At 47.2% G+C, this 10,428-nt stretch overlaps 1 long non-coding RNA gene across 1 annotated transcript; it reads left to right on the top strand.

Moving 5' to 3' along the window:
* The first annotated feature begins 600 nt into the window (after nucleotides 1-600).
* LOC123384408 lies at nucleotides 601-6,458 on the top strand. Its single transcript, XR_006595453.1, has 2 exons — nucleotides 601-1,050; nucleotides 2,618-6,458. It is a non-coding gene; the product is annotated as an uncharacterized LOC123384408 (long non-coding RNA).
* The last annotated feature ends 3,970 nt before the right edge of the window (nucleotides 6,459-10,428 follow it).

Here is a 10,428-nt window from a genome sequence, read left to right as displayed (position 1 = left end):
TGGGACTGGAGCTTTAAGAACTGGCGGTCAGGAAGTGTGTGTGTGTGTATACATGCATGCGCATGTGTGTGTTAAGCTAATGAGAAATAACAGTATGTGTGTAGGCTAATGAGAATCAGTCTCCCTCAAATCACTCAATAAATATGTACTAATTGGACCTCCTGTTTCAGATGACAGAGGCCAACTCAGACTGAAGCAGAAGAGGGAGAATGACAATACTCTTTGGGCACAGAACCATCCCATGGAGCTAAGAGATCCGGCATGGGGCAGGATTTGGGAGAAACTGGAACCAGAGGTGAAAATACCATTGGCACTCCCTCCCTATCTCATGATTTTCCATCGACTTCCTTCTTTGCTCTCACTGCGGTCAGTGCTGGCCACATGGCAGAAATCATGGCCGCTGAGAGCTCCTGAGATATTTTTTATAGCTTCAGCCACTAAGTTTGATGCAGCCGTCTTGGGATCCAGCCCACAGATTCAAGAGGAGATCCCTGATTGGCCCAGATTAGGGATCTACTTATTCCTGGATTAATAAACTGTGGTTTCAGGTGGTGGAGACTCAACTTCTAAAATGATAACTATGTCAAGGGGTGGTGGGGAGAAGAGGCACTTCTTGGAAAAATTGGGACCTCCACAAAGAGAAGTGTTCAATACAAAACAGTCCTGGGTTTGGAATTTATCAGCATGTGGCTGGTTCCCAGTTGGTTCTCAGCCAATAGAAATAGCTTTCCAGAGCCCTAGGGGATTAAGCCAACTATGAAGATAAAAATGGATAGAGTCAAGAGGGGGAGGGTGTCAGGTTACGGCTTGGGAAACTGACAAAACCAGGTGTCAGCTCACCCAGCGTGCATTTCCGGTTTCCGGTGTGCCCTCCTAGACTGCAGAGTTGAACAGGTGAAAACCTCATTCCCCGGAATCCCAGGAAGCAGGACTCTAGACATCACTTAGGATCCACCTTCTGAGGGAAATGGCGGAGGTTAAATTTGGAGTCAAGTGGCCAGAAAGGCAGAGGCTGAGACACCTATTTCAACTGGTGTGCCATGAGCAGAGGTGAGTGGTTCTGAAGCCAGCAGGTGTGGGGGCTGTTTGCTGATGCTGCAGGCCCCTCCCGGATGGCCATGAATGTGGCCTGGTTCTGCTAGCAGGCTTTGTGAGCAGCTCCAGGGAGCTCCTCCTGGGGTCTGTTCTTCAGTGTGTCCAAGCATCTGGTAAGCCATTTAGTAGCCCGAGTTGAATCCTATTCTGCCTCCACTAGCTCAAGGGGATTCTTTGTGGCTGAGCCCTGATGAACGAATGCAAATGTGATGTGGCAGCCATCTTCAGAGAACTACGCAGAAGCCTTGGTATCTGAAATGCAGTGTGCAGTGAGGGCTAACCATGGAGTGATGGAGTACTGATAGCCTTCCTGTTCCCATCTGGTTTAGCCCTAGGGTCTGGGGCCAGGACTTGCTGGATGTGAGTAGGGCACAGTTGCCCCAACCCCCGGGGCAGAAAAGGGAGCAATGGCACAGAACTAATCTGGGCCTCCTATTGGCTATGTGTGAGTAGTGAATTCCAGGTTATCAGATCTGGCAGAAATCCAACATCCCCACTTTGCGGAAGAAGAAGGTAAATGACACAAGACATATTTAGAATTACAGGGCACCCACATCTTGGATATCGTGACTGGCTCCTAGTACATACCAGGAGTAAATTGTACCCAGAACGGTGTTGCATAGAAACTCAGGAAATGGTCCTAGAATGGAATATACAGTCAGCCTTGAACAACACGGTTTTGAACTGCGCAGGTTAATTTATACGAAGATTTTTTTGAATAAATATAGCATAGTACTGTAAATGTATTTTCTCTTCCTTATGATATTATTTTTTTAATTTTTTTTAACTTTTTATTTATTTTTCAGACAGAGAGAGACAGAGCATGAACAGGGGAGGGGCAGAGACAGAGGGAGACACAGAATCGCAAGCAGGCTCCAGGCTCTGAGCCATCAGCCCAGGGCCCGACGCAGGGCTCGAACTCACAGACCCAAGATCGTGACATGAGCTGAGGTCAGACGCTTAACCGACTGAGGCACCCAGGCGTCCCCCTTATGATATTATTAATAACATTTTGTTTTCTCTACTTTATTATATTGTAAGAACACAGTATTATAAGACATACAACACACAAAATATATTAGTTGATGGTTATCAGTAAGGCTTCCAGTCAATAGTAGGCTATTAGTAGTTAAGTTTTAGGGGAGTCAAAAGTTACATGTAGATTTTTGACTGCACGGGGGTCAGTGTCCCTAATCCTCCCGTGTTATCCAAGAGGCAGTTATATTTTATTTAAAAAAAATTTTTTTAATGTTTATTTTTGAGAGAGAGAGAGAGAGAGAGAGAGAGAGACAGAGTGTGAGTGGGGGAGGGGCAGAGAGAGGGAGACACAGAATCTGAAGCAGGCTCCAGGCTCTGAGCTGTCAGCACAGAGCCCGACTCGGGGCTTGAACTCACGGACTGCGAGATCATGACATGAGCTGAAGTCGGATGCTTAACGCTTAACCGACTGAGCCACCCAGGTGCCCCAGTTGTATTTTATTCTTAATCGGTTTCCCCACCACTCACTCCCCTTTATGTAGAGGTGCATTGAGCCATCACCGGATATGAACATTACAATGAGGCCACCAAGAAGCAACAGTTACTATTATTGTAACCTGGGGGAGAGCAGCATCCAAGAAATCTTACAAAAGACTTGTGGCCATTTTCCTATGTATCAAGAAAATGTGAAAGCCATCTCCTCAGGACCAAATTTACACTGATCGATGAAGTGCTTCGCCAATTTAGACAGTAAGAGGTTGTTTAATTATAGCAGGGTAGCGGTGCATATTACACCAAACATTTGTTTTACATCTGAAAGCCCTGGAAATGGAAATTAATAGATTCACGCAGGAATGAACTTACTTGTGGGGGCCCAGTGATTCCGAGTAGACCAGCAATTACTCATTTTTCTTTGAATTCATTTCTGTGATGGAAACACAAAAAAGTGATTTCAAGAAGGAAAATCGTTGCATGGAAATCTGGCAAGTTTTCACAAGGACTGAATTGCTCTTTTGTTTCCTGCCCAGCAATATGAGATTGTCAGCTGAAACTGGGTCTCTGCTGTGTTAGCAGAGGCAGAGAAGGCTCTGTGTCCAGCAGTGGCCCTGCCCTGGGACCAGCCTCCCAGGAGTTTCCAGAGCATCCAGAGAACGGAAAGCAGGTCCTTGGGAGAACAGGGCACTGCCAGCATTCGGATAATGAGCAAGCATTCCAGAGGAAAGACAGCTGGCGGATGTGGTCCACCACGAATTGGGATCAAACTTTAATGTCATTGTCATGAAGATAAAAAAGCAAAAAGGAATAATGAAGTCAACCAAATGAGGTCAGGACTTTACTTTTTTAACCCAAATCAACTGACTTTGCATGTGCAGACCCTGTAGGAGCTTGATTTTCTGGCCCCCATTTAGCCCCATGCCTGGTACAGTGTAGCTGTTCTGTTTAACAAAGAATGTTAAGTGATGATGAAACCAGGAAGACCGAGCTAAGTGTAAGGAAATACTTAGGGTAGCAAGACCAACCTATGGATGACTTTTTTTTGTTCTTTTAAATGAGCCAGGTGTGGGAAGCTAATGATAGAAGCTAGAAGCTTGGCTGTGGCCTGAATTAGGTATCTGGGAGGAACCTCAGAGTTGCAGGGGTGGGAAGCAGGACTGGGATGGAACATAATAGCAGCCAATGTTAACAATAGGGATTGAAGTAAATGAGTTTCTTGGCCCCCTTCCAGCCGTCCCGCAACCCCAGCCTGCTGGCGGCTTACTATAACCAGGCCACAGGCAGGCTCTATGGTCCACCGCCCCCATGCTCTGGGCAGGTTGGAGCCTGGATATGAAACAATAGAAATGATGATTATTGAGTAAGGTCCTTAATCCAACACTATGTAAATCTTAAAGCTGTCTGTTGGAAATTGATTATGTTTTTCCACAGAGGTGAATGAATTAGGCATTGATATAAAGCTCTCTCACTTACTCCCAGTACACAAATTACATATATTTTTTGAAATCTCTCATGATCCTATAAATCAGAGGGCAATTAAGTTCTCTCGAAGTCTGGAGAACAGAATATCAAAACCAGGCAGAGAAAAATGGTCTTACCTGGTTGAATATCAGCGAATTCCTCTCGCCGTTAAATAAAGTGCCATCTTGCCAAATGCCAGTGAGCAAAGTATTCTAGAAACTAGAAGTAGCTGGAGTTTCTTCTCAGCCCCAGTGGTGTGCCTGGTAACCTTGGCCACTTCTCCTAGGGAGGGAGAGGACCAGGTGACGGCAGAAGTCACAGCGCCCGTACAGCCTTTCTTGATGTATATTTAGCGGATGTTCAAACAGGGTGTGAGGAATCTGTCCTCAATAAATTTGGGGAAGAGCCACATAACATGTTTGACTCTGAGAGAGTCACAATATCTATTAATATACAAAATTTCTGAGCATGCCTGCAACATGGAAAAAGTAACTCGGATTAGTTCCGCAGGTACCGAGTTGACGAGCCTAGTTTTGCGTGTTATACCGTAGAGTGCCTGGAGAAATGGCCAGTAGGCAGATATGCTTCCGGTCTCTTTTGGGGAGTGAGAACTTCTCAGGGCCGAATCTCTCCAGGCCATTTCAGGAGTCCGCTTCCCTAGGCCCTTTTGGGAGGGGTCACTGTGGGAGGAATAGATTTGCCTTTAGTGGCATCTGCTTGGGTGGTCTCGGACTCTGGAGAACCAAGAGAGCCTGAAGGTTCCGAGTGGGGAGTCCAAAAACGACAGTTCTGAAAGTTCCTCAGAGCTCTTGCTGGGGTCTTGGCTTAAGAAAAGTTGTGAAAGGGGATCCTAGGTTTCCTTCTAGGTCAGTGCTGGTTTAGCAGAAAATAATGCAGGCCACGGATGCACTTTAAAATTTCCTAATAGCCACATATAATTGAATGAATTTTCATAATATCTTTTAGTGAACTCAGCAACATATTTTAGTTCACCGTGTATTCCATTTGAAAAAATACTAATGAGATAGCTTATTTTTTTTTAAGTCGGTCTTTGAAATCGTGCGTGTGTTTGAGACTTATGACATACGGTGGCCTGGACTGGCTGCACACATGTGGTGATGCCTAGCTCTAGTTCAGCAAAGAAGTAGTTGCAGTGCAAGAAAGGAAGTTGGTTTCCAGGCTTACCCCACTGTTTGGAAATGGGTGGGTTCAATGCTGATTTCCTCTCTGAGATGGTTAATTTTGTGTCAACTTGACTGCGCTAAGGGAAGCCCATTTAGCTGGCTAAACATTATTTCTGGGTGTGTCTGTGAGAGTGTTTCCAAAAGAGATCAGCATTTGAATTTGTAGGTGAATAAAAAGAAAGATTGCTGTGGGCATCACCCAAACCTTGAGGGCCTGAGTAGAAAAAAAAGGCGGAGGAAGGGCGAATTTGCTCTCTGCTTGAGCCAGAGTCCATCTCCTGCTGTCCTCAGACGTCAGTACTCCTGCTTCTGAGACCTTCGGATCCGTCCAGAACCTGCACCATCGGCCCCCGATACCCGGGCTGAGTTACACCACCGGCTTTCCTGGTTCTCCGGCGTGCAGACCATGGGGCTTCTCAGCCTCCATAACCGTGTGAACCGATCCCTGTAACAAATCTCAGTCTTTGTATCTCTGTATATCCTACTGGTGGTCCGGCTTCTCTGGAGAACACTGCCTAATACAGCCTCTAAAACAGGAAATCTCAAGGGTGAGAACTCTTACTCACCACGGAACCCTCTAGGCCTTAGCATTTTATCAATGTGTGGCTCATCAAACACATGCATTTGTTTTGTTCTTCCCTTTTCACAAAGCATCTTGTGATCTGTTTTCTCAATAACACCTTCACACGCCCTGCTGCTTCTCAGCACGTCCGCATTTAGCCACGCTCTCGTCTGATGAAGGTTCGAGCTTGTCTATCTGTCTTAACTACCCCTCCCCGCTCCCTGTGTCTCCTTCACTGTGGCTACCCAGGGTTGTGTCATACGGAGCAGGCAATCACTTTCTGTTGAAGCAAACATAATTGAATTGTTTCCAGCGTGATGGAAGAAAGAGAACATGCCTTGAAAATTGGACAGACCTGGGTTTGAGCACTATGAGGGGTGTGTGTTTGAACACAACAAATTCCTCTGCTTCACTCCTCAGAGGTTTATTTACTGGCGTTAAAAAGAAAACCACAGGCCCCAAATGACATCACTTAGACTCAGGCCCCCAGCCAGCAAACCAAGACTCAATACCTGATGTAGCGGCACGGGCAAGCCCCTGGGATTGTAACCTTTAGCCAGTCAACAAGGAATTTGCTGGTCGATACTAGGCTATTTGCTGATAGGCCCCTCCTTCTCCCCTTAGGAGGGTGACCTTGCCTAAACAACGAACACCTTGCTAATAAATTCCTTTCTTCTTCTCTGTTTAAAGTCCTCTCTTTGTCTTTTAAAAAACCTTTCTTTTGTTTAGCTCAGGGGAGCTCCCCTCTACTTGCCGTACGGGATGCTGTCTGATTCCTGAATTGTCAAGGAAGCCAGTTAGGTCTTCCAATTCACTCAGTTGAATTTTGGTTTTCAACAAAATTTGGTTTTCAACCTCCCAGTCCCTGACTCAGGGCTGAGGAGAGAGGCCCCTGTTGATGTCTTCACGGGACGTAGTCAGGGGAACCAGGATTCTCCCTGGGACCCACCCTTCCTTGCATCCCCTCTAAGGAAGCCCCCCCCTCCCCCCCAGCCCCGGAACACCACTCAGTCTCTGTCACCTGCTCTAGGGCGAGCTGCAGACGTAGGGACCCAGAGGGAGGTCGTTTGCAGGTTCAGCTCAGAGCAGGTCCAGGAGTGGGCTTGCAGCCACCCCCAAGGAGCGCTGTTCACCTTCTGCCTCGCCTTCCTCCTTTCTCTGTATTTCTGCCGTATTTCCTGGCTTCTGTGGAGCACTCGCCCACAGAAGACCCACGGGGTCTGGCTCTTTGGGCTTCAGGCCTAGCGTGCAATTAGGCAAAGAGCAGAAACTCATCACTGCCTTGAGGGCACAGTGGTTCCCTCCCACCCCTGTCATGCTCCACATTTCCCATCTACAGCTTTCTGCTTTTTTTTTTTTGTTTAACCAAGATGCTTCCACCACCCTGAAATCCTACAAGATCTGCTGATGCATTTGCATTCTAGCTTTCCTTTTGAAACAAGAGGGAGAATGCTTGCCCCAGCCTCCCCCCGGGGCCTTTGGGAGAGAAACCTGCCACCAGCAGGAAAAGGTTATTTAGTGGCATTGTAGGTGGGGGTGGGGGGTGGGTCTCAGCGTGGCCTGGAAAGGGGAGGACCTGGCTAAAGGCCTGAGCAAGCCCTTCCTGCTCTTGGTTTTCTAGAACAAAATTACAACAGAGGGACTTAAAGGCTTTCCCTTGGCAAAGCAAGAGTTCCAAGCAGCCAGAAGAGCCTCTTCCAGAAGAGGCGCACTCATGGCCAGCAGTTCTGATCTCTTGTTCAGGCCTGCTGCCAACCTGCCCACCATCCTGGGCTCCCCACTGAGCGACAGGGAGCAGGGGACAGTTTCCGCAGTGTCTGAGCCTTGAAGCATGGAGAATGCTGCTCACACAGGGGCTCCCACACCACCCAGCCCCAGCCTCACTTTCCTATTCTGTCTGGCACCCTGCCCTGGGCTCATTTTACTACTTTTCTCTTCCTTTTTTTTTTTTTTTTTTTTTTCAAGCAAATCTACTGAAAGCAGGATAGGGAAAAGACAGGGAAAACCCAGTGACACTGTGACACTACTATTAACTAACAAGCTTAATATTTATCAGTGTAAAAAGCCTAGAATTAATGTCTGCAAAATTTTTTTTCTCAGCAGAAGTGGCCGTAGAGGAACCAAATCATGACTGGAACTCTGGAAAGGGGCGCTCCGGGCTCATGTGGGTGTGGACAACAACCCTGACCCCCGAGGGGTCCCCAGGCCAGGGCTGGGTGTGTGTGTATTGGGGGTGGGCAGAGGGGAGGGAGTTGTGAAAGGCAGGCGAGGGGACTCCGTGGGGACGGGATGCCCGGGGACTGAGGAGCCACACCCTCAACCACTGTGCCCTATCTTCTCATCAAACCTCACACCTTCAATACAAAAGTGTTTTTCTGTGGGGAGGCTGGTTTTTAAAAAACACACTATCCAGCTTTTTATGATCTCCTTTCTTCTGCAAACGGGTCTGGGAACACTGGCTTCCCTTGAGAGGTCTGGGAACGCCGGCTTCCCTTGAGAAGCGTTGGCTTTGTGCTGTATCCAGTCAAGGCCCAAGTCCACGGTGAGCCACATACATCCTGGGTAGGCCAGGATTTTTCCAGGAGCCTGTTCTGTGATCTCACCTGAGGGGCACGTGGCCAACACAGCAGGTCTTGGTTTTTCCACTTCCGAAAGAGGAAGAAGAAAGCCCTCACGTCTGATCTGGCCAGTGTCCCTTCCACCTGCCCTTTGGGCTGGTGCCATGCCTACTGGTGGTGGCTGATGTTCTCACAGATGTCGGGGAGCAAGAATTCCTGTCCCCTTCGAGGTCCTTCTAACCAGGCTAAGAATCAAACTGACATGAGACAGATTAACCAGAGATAACCAAATTTTAATTTGGTACATACAAGGAGTCCACACAGACGTGGGCATTCCAGAGACAGGCAAAATGAGGTATAGATGTCATCTTGAACTAAGGAGGAAGGGGTAGGGGTCTGGGACTTGAAAGGGAAGGAGTGTGATTCACAGAAAGATGAAAAAGCATACATGTTTGGTAAACACATATCTGCTGGGCCCCTCAGAAACAAGGAGACACAGAGGACTTTGATCAAAGTGACCTTATTGGTTCCTCCTCCCTGCCCACCACACCTAGTTCATAGTACGATGGAGTTCTCCATGGTGATAGCTCCCTTCCTGGAGCAGGTCCTCTGTCTAAATTCTTTTCAGGCACTTGAGGTGGAGGTGAAGATCTTTTCCTGAACTTGCTGGGTTTGGGTTGCTTTGTGACTCAAAATAGTCTTCATGCCAAAGTGGCCTGTCTTGGGTGGCCTGCCCTTGACCCTTACACAGAACAAGGCAATCCACTGATGTCACCAGAGGGATTATGCACTTTAAAAAGCTTCTGATCTCTGAAGTTCCATGGGAATGTCACTGAAAAGCAATGTCAAGGTCATGAACCCTTAAAAAAATGCAAGAATAAGGCTGCAGATTTTGGAAGACTAATAATAATTCAAATACAAGGCAACTCTGGATGACCAGCTTCGCTGGGGCTAGGGTCAGTGTGCAACGTTTAAGAAGCCATAGAAGGACAAGATTTCTCCACACACTGATTTGTTCAACGGGAAATTAGGACGACTGGAGGCACTAGCTTTGACCGACTCAGTCTGAGGGGCTCCAGCCTGAGGGGTTCCAATCCATTTACATTCTAGAGCTCCCAACATTGGCCTGTCCTCACTTTGACCATGGACACAGCATGGACAATGAGAAAGAATGGGTTTATTTGGTGGCAATAGAAGTACCTCAGTCATAACTTATTCCTTGGATTTGGAGATGTGCTAAGGAGATTAAGAAGGTGCCTGAGAAAGGGACATAATGGTGAGAGTGCTTATACTTCATTCATTCATTATTCTAGAATATTCATTGAATGACTGCTGTGTCATTGTTAAAAACACCAGACCCCATATTCTCCTCTGAATCCTTCCAGGATGGGAGGTGGTCAGGAATCACATCTGCCTCTCCAATCTGGGAACTCTCTGGAGCCTGGCAGGAGGCAGCTTGGGGGCAGATAGGTGACAGCACTCTGTGAAGCTGGCAGAACAATTTGAGACTTCACTATTCCAAGAGGTGGAAGAGAGAACATAGAGAGATTACAGCATCTTGCATTGTGGGAAGAAGAGGCTGGTTGGTAACCCAGAATTTGGGCACAGATGCTGAGACCAACAAGGCGCAAAAAAAGAACAAAGGGGCAGTGCATTTGCCTCTAGGTCACCACACCTACGGGGTTGCCCTCTATCAGGTGAAAGCCGGATGGATGCACCTGCTATTGCCTTCCAATTTAATAATTGTAAATAAATTCAGGAATGGTTGACCCATAATGGGGAGGTAAGGGAAAATTAGGGATCCTAGGATAATTAAAACAATTTTTCAACTTATCCTGCAAATTGATCGATGCAAGCTAATCTGTCCCATTAAGAAAACCAAAGATGTTGGGGCGCCTGGGTGGCTCAGCCAGTTAAGCGTCCAGCTTAGGTCTCAGCTCAGATCATGATCTTATGGTTCATAAGATCGAGCCCCGCATTGGGCTCCGTACTGACAGTGAAGACTGGGATTCTCTCTCTCTCCCTCTCTCTGTGCCTCTCCCTCGCTCTCCCTCTCTCTCAAAATAAATAAATAAACAAACAAACAAATAAATAA

This window comes from Felis catus, chromosome A3 (genome assembly GCF_018350175.1).
Source record: "Felis catus isolate Fca126 chromosome A3, F.catus_Fca126_mat1.0, whole genome shotgun sequence".
Taxonomy (NCBI): domain Eukaryota; kingdom Metazoa; phylum Chordata; class Mammalia; order Carnivora; family Felidae; genus Felis; species Felis catus.
This window is presented reverse-complemented; position numbering and strand designations above follow the sequence as displayed.